The sequence below is a fragment of the Moschus berezovskii genome, chromosome 20 (assembly GCF_049115385.1).
Source record: "Moschus berezovskii isolate FMDL1 chromosome 20, NW_MosBer_1.0, whole genome shotgun sequence".
Lineage (NCBI taxonomy): Eukaryota > Metazoa > Chordata > Mammalia > Artiodactyla > Moschidae > Moschus > Moschus berezovskii.
In genome coordinates, this window is record NC_142479.1 from 35,520,507 (window position 1) to 35,533,612 (window position 13,106).

The following is a 13,106-nucleotide window of genomic DNA, read 5'->3' on the forward strand; positions in this document are numbered from 1 at the left end:
CAGGAAGAGAGGAGATGAGGTTTACCATTGCAGCCTTGTCCTGAAACAGACTTGAGAGATGGTTAATGGCACTGACATCAAAACCAGGGTCTAGTTCAAGTCCTCACTCTGCTTCTTCCCAGCTGTGTGACACTGAGTAAAACATTAGTTTCTCTAAATCGCAGCTTCTTTCTCTAAACAAATGCAACTCTGTGATTTGCACCTATATTTGCAGGAAGATAAGTAAGCAGATGTAACATGCTGGGGGTCTTCTTAGAGGAAGAGATGTTTGGATTGAGTTAGCCAAGAAGAGAGTGGGATGGAAAAGATTTTCAAGCAAGGGGGAAATCCATGCAAAGCCCCCAAAGTGGAAAGGAATTTGGTATGTTGAAAGGAAGAGAAGGAAGACACCCAAGATGTGGGTTTGATCCCTGGATCAGGAAGACCCCCTGGAGAAGGAAACAGCAACCCACTCCAGTATTCTTGCCTGGGAAATCCCATGGACAGAGGAGCCTGGCAGGTTACAGTCTGTGGGGTGGCTGGGACAGAAAAAGCAAAATGGGAAGTGGCACAAAATGAGGTCAGAAAGATGACCATCACAGAGTCTCAAAAACCAGTTAAGGCTTTTGGTATTTATCCCAAGAGTAATAGGGAGCCATTGAAGGAGTTTCAGTGAGGGATTATGGGATTAGATTTGCTCTTCTCCGGCTAGCAGTTCTATTCACCTGAAATATTGTTCCCATCCCCTCAACACCAGAATAGCAACCCACTCCAGTATTCTTGCCTGGAGAATTCCACAGACAGAGAGGCCTGTTGGGTTGCAATCCATAGGGTCGCAAAGAGCTGGACACAACTGAAGTGACTTAGCACAACCCCAGAATTTCCTTGGGGCCAGAACCAAATACTGTTTACTTGTGGATAAGCTTAGGTTTTGTTTTTTTTTTGTTTTATCTTTTATTATTTTACTGTTTGGGGAAAATATATAACATAAAATTTGCCATTTTAGCTATTTTTTTCTTTTAGTAATACCAGTGTTTTGCTACCAAACCATCTCCCTCCACCTCATGCACGTGTGCTCAGTCATGTGACCCCATGGACTGCAGCCTGCCAGGTTCCTCTGTCCATGGGATTCTCCAGGCAAGAATACTGGATGGGTTGCCATTTCCTTCTCCCATTTTAACTATTGAGTGTGCAGTTTAGTAGCTTCAGTTACATTCACAGTGTTGTGCAACCATTACCAATATAGAACTCTTTTTTTTTTTTGAGGTTGACCTTTTGCACTTGTTAATCATTTAATAACCTATTGTTGGATTGCACTGTATCATTGCAGCAGTCACTGTGTGTGAATTCCTAGAAAGTGGGCTGTGGGCTGCGAGGAGGAGTTGACCAAGTCTGAGACAGCTGAGGCCAGCCTGAGGAGTGTCTCACCCAAGCCAACAGGTTTGCCAATCCATCAACTGTCCCACCATATGGGTCATCTGGTGTGCTTTACTTATGAGGAAGAGTTTTTTTTCCAAACTGGGTAGAGATCAGAGTTAACTGATGCTTGATCCCTTCCAGGGCTTCCCTGGTAGCTCAGTGATAAAGAATTCACCTGCCAATGCAAGAGATGTGCGTTTGATCCCTGTATCAGCCAGAGGCCCTGGAGAAAGAAATGGCAATCCACTCCAGTATTCTTGCTTGGGAAATCCCATGGATATAGTAGCCTGATGACTGCAGTCCATGGGGTTGCAAAGGAGTCAACATGACTTAGCGACTAAGCAACGACAACAGGATCTTAGGAAAACATTCTGCCCTTGTTGATCTACCAGAGAATGCCAGTGATGCAGAGAACTGATTTTATCTATGTCTATCAACCTGGGCAAGCAATTCTCCCAGTATATACAGTAGTGTGTCCAGGACACTTGAAGCCCCAGGACAGACAAAGAACGTCTGCCTGGAGCATTTACTTGACTTGATGGGAAATGATTTTCATGTTTTTATTTTTAAATGAATTTCATGTCTTAGGAGACAGAAAGTAACTTCTGATGCATTTTAAGGGTAAAATGGGAAGCTTTAAAGAAATCATATTTACTTCTTTGGGCCTTACTTTCCAATTTCCAGGAATCTCTGTCCCATTCCTGAGATGAGAGTGGTATTTTAGTATCAGTGTTCTTAAACAGACTCTTAAGCCAAATGGCACAGAGTCTTCTCTGACGCTTCTTAGTTATGATATCTTGGGGAAATCATGAGTCTCCATTTCCTAATCTATAAAACAAGAAGAATGACTGTATCTAACTCAGAGTTATTTATATGCTTAATGCTTGTAAAATTCTTAGTACATACCAAGGATTCATTTAAAGCATTATTACTGGTATTAGTAGTAGTATCGGTTGGAAATGTTTCAGACCTGTGGCTTTTTTAAAAGTTTTTAAACTAAGGTGGGACTTTCCAGGCAATCCAGTGGTTAGGACTCTGTGCTACCCGTGCTGGGGGACCAGATTTGATCCCTGGTCGGGGAACTAGGATCCCACAAGCCATTCGAACCCCCCAAAATTGTTTTAACTTAAAGTACTAGCAGTATGCTCTGCTGATTGTAAAACATTCAACTAACAAAGAAACAAATATAGGAAATCATGAATTTTCTGCTCCCCCTAGATTCTGGTGACGAGATGAGAGGAAAACACAGATAACTTTTAGGTATATATTCCTCCTTCTGAATAGTTTAAAAAAATTCAACAATCATTTACAAGCAGAAAGTATTTATGTACTCTGTACCACTGTTACGTTTTCAACCCCGCTCCTCTGTAGAACTGTAGGGCATCATGGCTGTAATGTTGGTAGTGCCTTCTTGCAGAAACTTATGACAGTAGCATCACTGAGACGAGAGGCAAAGACTGTCTCCAGACCCAAAGCTGCAAGCAGCGGCCGCTCTGCCTACAAGCGTGGTCTGGGAAAGTCACCTTAACAAAGGATCTTTTATGGAGAATGTAATCTGATGAGACTTTGAGAGACTAGGGAGCCCCAGGAAAAGCGGTCTTGTGTTTTTCTTTGGTTCTGCTTGACTTCAGACTTTCATGGTGATTTCATGATTCCATACTTATGTGCAAAAGGAGGACGATTGGAAACTGAAGCCTGACTAAAGCTACTAGTCCCTTTTTTAAAATCTATTTTTTTTTTTGCTACATAAATTAACCCATTTATTATAGGCTAGCAACATTATCAAATGGTGGTGCTTCTACTGGTCCTTCAATTCCTTCAGTCTTCTGATGGCAGACTTTACTGTGACAGCAGAAGTGGTGTTGTAGGTTCAGGCACCACCAGCTACTGTTTTCATGCAGGAACCACAGTGCCAAATGCCCACAGCTCTTCTCTTCATCTTGGTTTTGCCACAGAAGGAGCAGGTATACTTGGCGTGCTGGCTGATTTCAATTTTCTTCACCATTTTCCTGGGGGAGGCACCATAACGGGTCCTGTATTTGCCCACGATTCTGACCTTGGTGCGTTTCACCATGTTAATGCAACCAAGATCCAAGCCCAAGAGCTAAAATCTATTTTTTATAGAAGTTTGATTTTCAATGTTATGTTAATTTCTGCTGTAAAGCAGAGTGACACAGTTATACACACACATATGCATTCTTTTTTAGATTCTTTTCCATTATGGTTTATCCCAGGATATTGACTATAGTTCCCTGTGCTATAGCATAAGGCTGCTGGTTCTTCTTTTTTTGGCCACACCCTGTAGCACACAGGATCCTTGTTCCCTGACCAGGAATCGAACTAGCCACCAATGCATTTTAAGTGGAGAGAACCACTGAACTGCCAGGGAAGTCCCTTTTTTTCCTTTTCTTTTCTTTTTTAAGGCTGCTAGTTCTTCATTTCTCCTATTCCATTCCCTCCCTCTCTACTCATTGAGAAGGCAAAGTACAGACGGTCTTGAGAATCTTTACACCAGTCACTTTCTTCAGGCAGCCTTCCTTTGTCCTTGACCCAGTGGGAATCATGTGGCCTCCCTTCTACTTCCATAGTATCCTCTAAACTGTGTTGCGACTCCAGCTGCCCTGGAGTATGATATCAGTTTGTCTGTTTTCTTCGTCAAATCACATCTTTTTTTTTTTTTTAATAATGATTTTATTTATGTTTGGTTGTGCTGGGTCTCGCAGAAGGCAATGGCAAGCCACTCCAGTACTCTTGCCTAGGAAATCCCATGGGTGGAGGAGCCTGGTAGGCTGCAGTCTGTGGGGTCGCTAAGTGTGGGACACGACTGAGCGACTCCACTTTCACTTTTCACTTTCACACATTGAGAAGGAAATGGCAACCCACTCCAGTGTTCTTGCCTGGAGAATCCCAGGGGCGGGGGAGCCTGGTGGGCTTCCATCATGGGGTCACACAGAGTCGGACACGACTGAAGTGACTTAGCAGCAACAGCAGCAGTGCTGGGTCTTGGTTGCTGGGTGGGCTTTTCTCTAGTTGAGGTGAGCTGGGGCGACTCTCTAGCTGTGGTACTTGGGCTTCTTATTGCGGTGGCTTCTGTTGTTGAAGAGCACCAGCTCTAGGGCACGCAGGGTTTAGTAGTTGTGGCATGTGGGCTCAGGAGTTACAGCTCCCAGGCCCTAGAGCACAGGATTTAGTTGTTCCATGTCATGAAGGATCTTTCCAGATCAGGGATCGAACCTGAGTCTCCTGCATTGGCAGGTGGATTCTTTAACACTGAGCCACCAGGGAAGCCCCACATCTTCTTGAGGACAGAAAATATTCCTGCTTTCTTTTTATACATAAGTCCTAGCATATGGCACATGATATTTACTGAATGAAAATATATTGAATGACTGGTAGGAGTGGCTATTTGTTTACAAAGATGGCTGCAATAATTTTTCCCATTCCTATATGCAAGTCCCTTTGCAAAATGACTTTGCACCTCCCATCAAAGAATGGGAATTAGTCCTTTACTTCTTGAGTCTGAGCTTGATCAATGAGACATTAGCAAATATGAAGCAAGCAGAGACTTGAAAAGTGCTTGTATAAAAGGGCTTACCCACTTTAGGCTGTGGCTATTACCCTGAGACCAAGATGTGAACAAGCCTGCCCTGGCTTGATGAAGAGGCCATAGGTAGGAGAACTGAGGATGCCCAACCAGCAGCCTGCCTACTGGCCAGCTGCCAGACATGTGAATAAGACCATCTTAGACCATTCAGTGCAGTTAAGACCCCAGATGACTACAGATAGATGAATGACTCCAGGAAAGGCCAGTAGAAGAACCAAGCATCAAATGTTCATAATATAAAAGAGTCTCCTTGAAAACATCCCTGGATGAAGCATTCCAACAACAACTACAAAATACCTCTATCAGCTTTGAGATACACAGGAAGTAATGTAACTTAAAGCAGGTTTGATGATGATAATGTTTAACAGATATGTACGTATGTCAAAGCTTATAAATTTTCATACTTTAAATATGTGCATCTTATTATATGTCAATTATACCTCAATAAATTTGTCAAAAATTTGATATGGAATATAAGCTTGGATTTTACTGATCTAGGGACAGTGGTGTGCTGGAACTGCCTCATCCAGCTTGTGAGAGCTGAAGGTTATATTTTGAGTAAGCCAGTTGTTAAATGCAAACATCATTCAAATGAATTTATATACCCTTATTATGATGTTATATTAACAACAAAAATAAAAAATACTAAAAACTCATTTTACTACATTTTACTATTATCTATGCTTGTGAGGTTATTTACATCTATTTTAGTATGCATGGCAAAAATATATAACTGTGACCTGTTGTTCTTCTCTTCCTTTCTGCATGTCCAGTGATGTCACATTGGAAGCTTTGAATTGGCCATGAAGAAAATATTTACATCATGGAAATTGAAAAACATTACAAATAAGGACTTCCCCCGCCCCTCAGTTGTTAAATATTTATCAGCACTAGGCTATTTAGGGGTAACCAGAGGAGAATAAAAATAGGTGTATCTTTTAAATCAACAATGGAGAATTTACATATCAATATATATTGCATTTATATATCAGTAAATAAATAATTAGAGGAAAATATGTAGCTTTATAATAAGATAATAAATTTGGCTGCTTCAAGTCATGAAAGTTTTGGCAATTTGTTATAGCAGTAATAGGATACCAATACACAATGGAAGAAACAAAATTATTATTATTTATAGATGGTATATCATCTATATATAAACCCAACAGAATCAACATGTTCTCAGAGGTAAATAGAATTTAGCAATAATACCAAATAGAAGATCAGTGTACAAGACTCAATAATAATAGATGACTGCTGCTGCTGCTGCTAGTAAGTCGCGTCAGTAAACAAAATGTGGTAATACATCCAATGGGATATTAATTAGCTTTTTAAAAGGGTGAAATTCTTTTTTCTTAAATTTTATTGTGTTAATTTCTGCTGTACAGTATAGTAACTCACTTACACACACATATATTCTTTTTCATATTCTTTTCCATTATGGTTTATCACAGGATACTGAGTAAAGTTCCCTGTACTGTACAGTAGGACCTTGTTGTTTATATACCCTATATGTAAGAGCTTACATCTGCTAATCCCAAACTTCCAGTCCTTTACTCTTTCTTGGCAACCACAAGTCTGTTCTCTATGTCTGTGAGTCTGTTTCCTTACAGAGTTCCTAATGACCTGGTCTCTGCCTCACTCTTAGAAATAAAGAGATAGATAAAGATCAAACATTTGGTGGAGCTCCAGTGAAATAGAGACACTGCAGAGAAGATACTTTACAAAAAACTCAACTATGATTAACATTCCCAAAGTGCTTGGAGAGCTATCACATTTATGAAATAAGAACAGGATGATTTCTTAAAGGAATATTTAGCAAGTAAGAAGCATTCCTTTAAACTAAAAATATATAAACAGAATGCATTGGAAGGTAAAGCTAAAGAAATCTCCAGAAATGGAGGTGGGGGGCGGGGGTGCGGTAAGGAGAGGAGAGAGAAAAAATTGCCGGTTTAAAGGGTCCAACAACTAAATAATAGAAGTTTCAGGAAATACGAGAACAGAGAATAATAATCGGGAAGAAGGTATTAAAGCATGAGGTAATTTTCGAGAATTAAAGATGTTTTCAAACAAAAAGTGCTGACCAATTGCCCTTCATGATTATTGAGGAAAGACCCACGCTCAAGCCAATCTTCATGAAATTTCGAAACACTGGAAACAATGAAAATCTTAAGAGAAATGAGACAGGTCACACACAAAGCGTCATGTATTGGAATGATACTAAATTTATCATTATAAATGTTGGCAGATAGAAGACAGTGGCGAAACACCTTCAAAATTCTGATGAAAAATTGATTTCCAAACTAAAAGTCTAAACAAACCATAATTCAAATGTGAAGGGATAATAAAAACATATTTGAACATGCATGACCTCCAAAAACATATATCCAATGGGAGTAAATTTCTCAGTAAGCTCCAGGAGGATGATCTCCACCCTCACAATGATACCGTGGGTCTGTGTAACAGGGGCTCCAACAGAGACCCAGATTGGACCTGTAAGGACATCCAGTTTTTCAGTGGATCCTTAGAATCGCTAATCTATTTTGGAGCAGAAGGATGGAAAGCTTCAGAGGCAACATCGCCAAGACAGCTGTGTTTGATTAAGCCGAGAACAGTTTTAGACTCTAAACTGTTCTCTGAGAGCAGTTTTAGAGCTGCTGCAGACTTTGAGCATGTGATAAGTATGCGGAAAACCAACCAACAGAGCAAAGCAAGGTCGTTTTAATGTCAGGGAAAACAGAAAGTTGTTAAAGAAAGGACACTTCAATGTGGCATATTACGGTATGACTCAGCTGTATTACATGGTTACAAGTTAAGCCCTAAGTACCCATTTTTTAAAATTGTAAAACTATGTTGGGAGGATGAGAAAGGATGTGTTTATGTGTCTACATCTACTGTAAAATAGAGCAAAATCCTATTTCTATAGTAAGAAAGCAATAGATAATATCTAAAATAGGAACATTTTAAAATGACAGAATAAACATCTTGTTTAGAGATATGGAGAGAGATACCAGAAGAAAGAGCTAAGAGGGTGTAAGTGGTGGCTTATGGGGACTGTGGCTTGAGATTCGAGGATAGAGCGAGGGATTGCTGAACCTTATTATAAGCCTTGCAGTTCTAATTTATTTTAAATGTGTGCATTTATATTACTTTAAAAAATCAATTCTCCCCAAAGTCTATCTATAAATTAAATGCAATTCCATGCAAAATACCATCAGGATTTTTTTTTTTTTTTGAGAAATTGGACAAACTCACTCTTCTCAGAGTAACTAAATTTATTTTGGAAACAGAACAACAAGAGGGAACTAGCTCAATCAAGTTTTATGCAATAATATAAAGCCATAGTCATAAAGTCAGGATGGTGATGCTGTAAGATTAGATACATGAACCAGAGGAACAGAATAGAGCTCAGAAATAGACCCATATATCTATGGGAATTCAATATCAGATGACGATGACACCACAAGTCAATATGGAAAGGACAAATTATTCAGTAGATGATGTCAGAGGAACTATCTCACTATTTGGAGAAAAATGAAATATGATTCCTATCACCTACTATACACTAATCTACACTCCAGAAGAATTAAATATCTATATGTGAAAGATAAGAGACCATGGGGGGAGGGAGGAAGAGAAGGAAATGAACTAGAAAAATGGGCAAATACTGTCAGTGGGTAATTCCCAGAGGGGAAATGTAGGTGACTCACAAAAGTAAGAAGCGATGCTCAAATTCACTGGTAATCAATGAAAGGCAAATTAAAGCAATGAGATATCATTTTATATCCACCAGAGAGAAAAAACAAGAGTTAGAAAATAGCAGATGATTAGGAGAATCAGAGAAATGAAAATCCTTTTGACATGCTGGGAATGCCAACTGGTACAGATGTCTGGAAAGAAATCTGGCAGAACTGGGGACGTTGGGGTTGCAAAAACTCAACAACCAGCCATCCCAACCTGGGGGATGTGCCCCAGAGAGATTTCAGGTCCATAAAGAACCAAGTTCAAAGATGTTCACTGAAGCTATGTTGTGAAATTGAGGCGTTGGGGTCATCCGTGGTGCCATCACTCTTGGAATATTTGGGTGCAGCCTCTGCAATGCTGTTCAGCAGGAGGATCTATGAGTTAGATGTACATGCAGCAGTGTGTGTTGAGTACTGAAACAAAGGAAACAGAAAAAGATCCTTAGACCAATACAATTATGTAAATTTAAGACACAGGACAGAGCAGCAGTATGTGCTTTATAAGAATATATACATATCCAAGGGCGCATTTCAAACACAACACTGGGTGTTTCTGTGGGAGGGGATGGAGGTTGTATACCAAGGGTAAGGGAGAGGTTAAAATAAGCAAGGGCCTTACTTACAGGACCATGTTCCCTCTGAACTGAGGGATCTAATGAACTCAACCCAGTATGCAAGGTATCCCCCAGCCCACAACATTTTCAGCAAAAATCTCAGTGGAAAGTCTTGGGGATTTTGCAACATAATTCTAAAGCTTTACTGGAAGGCAAAATAATGATGAAAAGTTAAGAAAACTTGGAAAAAGAAGACCATCTCTGAATGACTTGGTCTCCCAGATAATAGAATGTATAAATAATGCAACAGTCACTAGAACAGTGTGTTACTGGCCCAGGAATAGACAGAACAATCGATAGAACAGAAAAGAAAGGGCAGAAATAGACCCAAGAACTTAGCAAAAATTACTAGATGGTAAGAGTGGCGTTTCAATCAGCGAGGGAAATGCTGGATTTAACAACAAATGACTAATGATTCTAGGAGGAAATGAGAAAATACACATAGGGTTTGAATGCCATTTTTGCCACTGATTAGCTGTGTAATTGTAGGCAAGATATTTTACCTCCTTAAGCCTCATTTCTCCCATATTTAAAAATGAGGTAATAAAAGTGACAACCTCATATGATTATGAGGATTAAAAGAGATAATGGGTGTTAAAAAATAAAAACATGGTGCCTATCACACAAAACATGCCTCTTAAACAATAGCTGTTATTATATCTACCCTATCCCACATGCAAAGTAATGTACAAAATGGTACCATAAATGTTCCAGGAAGAAAATAAATGAGTATTACTATAATCTTGGGGAGCAGAGGGACTCTCTAAATATGACCCTAAGGGTGGGAAATATGAAGGAAAAGATAACAGTTCTGACTACAAAAAAAAACAACAAAAACTTTTTTATGCCAAATCCCATCGCCAAGTTAAAATACAAATATCAAACTGGGGGAAATAGTTGCAATACCTATAATAGACTAATGGTTAATAGTCTTACTAATCAACAAGGGAAAAATGGGAAGAGCAACAGAAAAATACACTAAGAACATTAAAATTAAACAAGCGAAAAGAGACTACAAATAGAGAAACAGAGGGGGAAATGTTCAGTCTTCCTAATAAAAAATGCAAATTAAAGTGGAATCCCATTTTTCATATATCAAATTAACAGGATAGATTTTTATGATAATATTCACTTCTACTGATTAGAAAATGTAGGCAATAAAGCTGATAAGCAAAAGAAGGAACACCTTATCTGAAGGGAGTAAACCCACCAGCAGGTCAGCTATTTGTGGTTTATGTGGCCAGGTTGGAAAAGATGAGCTTGACCTAACAGAGTCCTGTTTCAGGAAATAACTTGGAAGGAAATTGTTAATCCAAGACAGTCAATTTAATGGAAAGCCCAGGTAGAATCAAAGATGGTGTAGCATGTTTGTGGGCATGTGCAAACCAGAGTAGGGAAGAAATTAGACCAGGGGAAGACAGTTCCAAGGGAGCTAGAAGGCTGAGCAGATACACCTACAGAAGCAGATAAACTATGACAGAGGGGTTCAGAGGATCACTGGTCCCGAAATGACTGGCTCCTGCCCTTCCTCGAGGCTCCTGGCTCATTTGTGCTTTTCTCTGAGTTATTTTTTACACTAAACTTTCATCTAACTTTAGCTATTTCTTCTCCTTATAATTGAAGGAGCTTTGACTAGAACACAACACTGTTGAGACAGAGGCAAAATGGTTGCTTTTATCTGTGGAGAGTCCAATATCAGACATCTTAAAAAAAACAGATCTAGGGGACTTCCCTGATGGTCCAGTGGTTACTAAGACTTACCTTCCAATGCAGGGGGTGCAGGTTCAATCCCAGGTCGGGGAGCTAAGATCACACATGCCTCATGGCCCAAAAAACCAAACCATAAAAACAAAAACAATATCGTAACAAATTCAATAAAAACTAAAAATGGTCCATATCAAAAGAAAAAAATCTTCAAAAACAGATCTAGTAATTCCACATCTTGCTCTTGATCCTCAGTATAAGATGCTGGAACTGGACGGACTGTAACAATTTTTTTTTAATGAAGATATAATCAATATATAACTGTGTAAGGTGTATGACAGATTGATTTCATACATCTACATTGCAATACAATTGCCATTGTTAGCTAACACCTCTATTGTGTCACACAATTATCCTTTCTTCTAGTGACTAGTGACAGGAACATTTAAGATCTAGTCTCTTAGAAAGTTTAAACTTATAATTTTGTTGTCTATATTCCCTATACTATAAGTCTCCAGGACTTATTTGTTTACTAGTTACAAGTACATACCTTTAAACAACATCTCTCCCATTCTCCCACCGCCCAGCCTTTGGTAACTATCATTACAATCTCTGCTTTTTCGAGTTTGTTTTTTTAAGATTCCGCATATAAGGGATATCATACAATATTTACCTTTCACTGTCTGACTTACCTCACTTAACATAATGTCCTCAAGGTCCATTCTTGTTTCACAAATGACAGGATATCCCTTTTTCTCGTGGCTGCAAAAACAAAATAACACACACACACACATATATCTTCTTTATCCATTCGTTCGTTGATGGACACTCATTTCTCTATCTTGGTTGTTGTGAATAACACAGCAATAAATGTGACAGTGCAGATCTCTTTTCTATAACTTGTTTTAGTTTCCTTCAGATATATACCCAAAGATGGGGTTTCTGGATCATACGATAGTTCTATCTTTCATTTTTTGAAACGTAACATTTTATTGAGGGTTCACGATATGTACTAAGTGCTTTACTTATATCATTTTATTCTTCACAGCAACCTGAGTTTAAAAAATTCCTATGCTTATTTTTCAGACGAACATACTGAGTTATGCAGCATCCACCTGCTCCCCCACATTTCCCAGGCCCTTGCAGTTGGGTGGGACCAGAGGTGCTGGTAGAATAGAGCCTGTGCATGGTTCTCCAGCTTTCCTCTCCCCTTACGTAGAGCCCAAAAGGTCAGTATCCAGATGGGGCGGTGGATTCAGCATCGGCCGGGTGCTTTGAGCAGAGTCCCTCACTTCCCCCACCGACCAACATTACATGTCAGATAAACACTAAAAATAAGAAATAAATCTTTGTCTGTTATGTTACCAAGATTTCAGTGGGTTTTTTTGTTTTTTTGTTTGGTTTTTAATCGCAAAACGACCTGACCACTTTCACATATACAAGAGAGTCTGTGTAACTTACCTAACAGGACACAGTTGGTACGCAACAGAGTCAGGATTCACACCAAGTCCACCTGTGTTCTTTTTTAAATATTGTGGCGAAATACACTAACATAGCTTCCCAGATGATGCTGGTGGTAAAGAACCTGCCTGCCAATGCAGGAGATGTAAGAGACACGAGTTTTGGCCTGTGGGCTCTAGAGCACAGGCTCAATAGTTGTATCGCGTGGGCTTTGTTGCTCTGTGGCAAGTGGGATCCTCATGAATCAGGGATCAAACCCTCTGTCGCCTGCATTGGCAGGCAGATTCTTATTCACTGTACCACCAGAGAAATCCAGAAGCAATTTTTGTTTTAATGTATAATTTTAAGTGGCATTAATTACATGTACAATATTGTGCAACCATCCCCACTTTCCAGAACCTCCTTTATCATTTCGAAGAGAAACTCTGTAACCAATAAATAAGAATTCTCCATTCCTCTCTCCTTTGGCCTCTGGTGACTGTATTCTACCTCCTGTCTCTATGAATTTTCCTTTTCTAGGTGCCTCGTATAAGTAGAATCATACAATACGTGTCTTCTGCACTCTCAGATTTATTGCTGCAT

At 39.4% G+C, this 13,106-nt stretch overlaps 1 long non-coding RNA gene and 1 pseudogene across 2 annotated transcripts in view; one reads left to right on the forward strand and one right to left on the reverse strand.

The window, feature by feature from the left end:
* LOC129541585 (uncharacterized) overlaps positions 1–6,029 on the forward strand; it is a 31,524-nt gene extending 25,495 nt beyond the window's left edge. Inside the window, exons 5-6 of one of the 2 annotated variants that reach the window (XR_016035398.1) lie at positions 1,310–1,419; positions 5,776–6,029. This is a non-coding gene — a long non-coding RNA (uncharacterized LOC129541585). The remainder of the gene's footprint in view (positions 1–1,309; positions 1,420–5,775) is intronic. The other variant, XR_016035399.1, reaches the window with a different exon arrangement.
* On the reverse strand, positions 3,129–3,472 carry LOC148774683 (large ribosomal subunit protein eL43 pseudogene; annotated as a pseudogene).
* Positions 6,030–13,106: the final 7,077 nt, after the last annotated feature.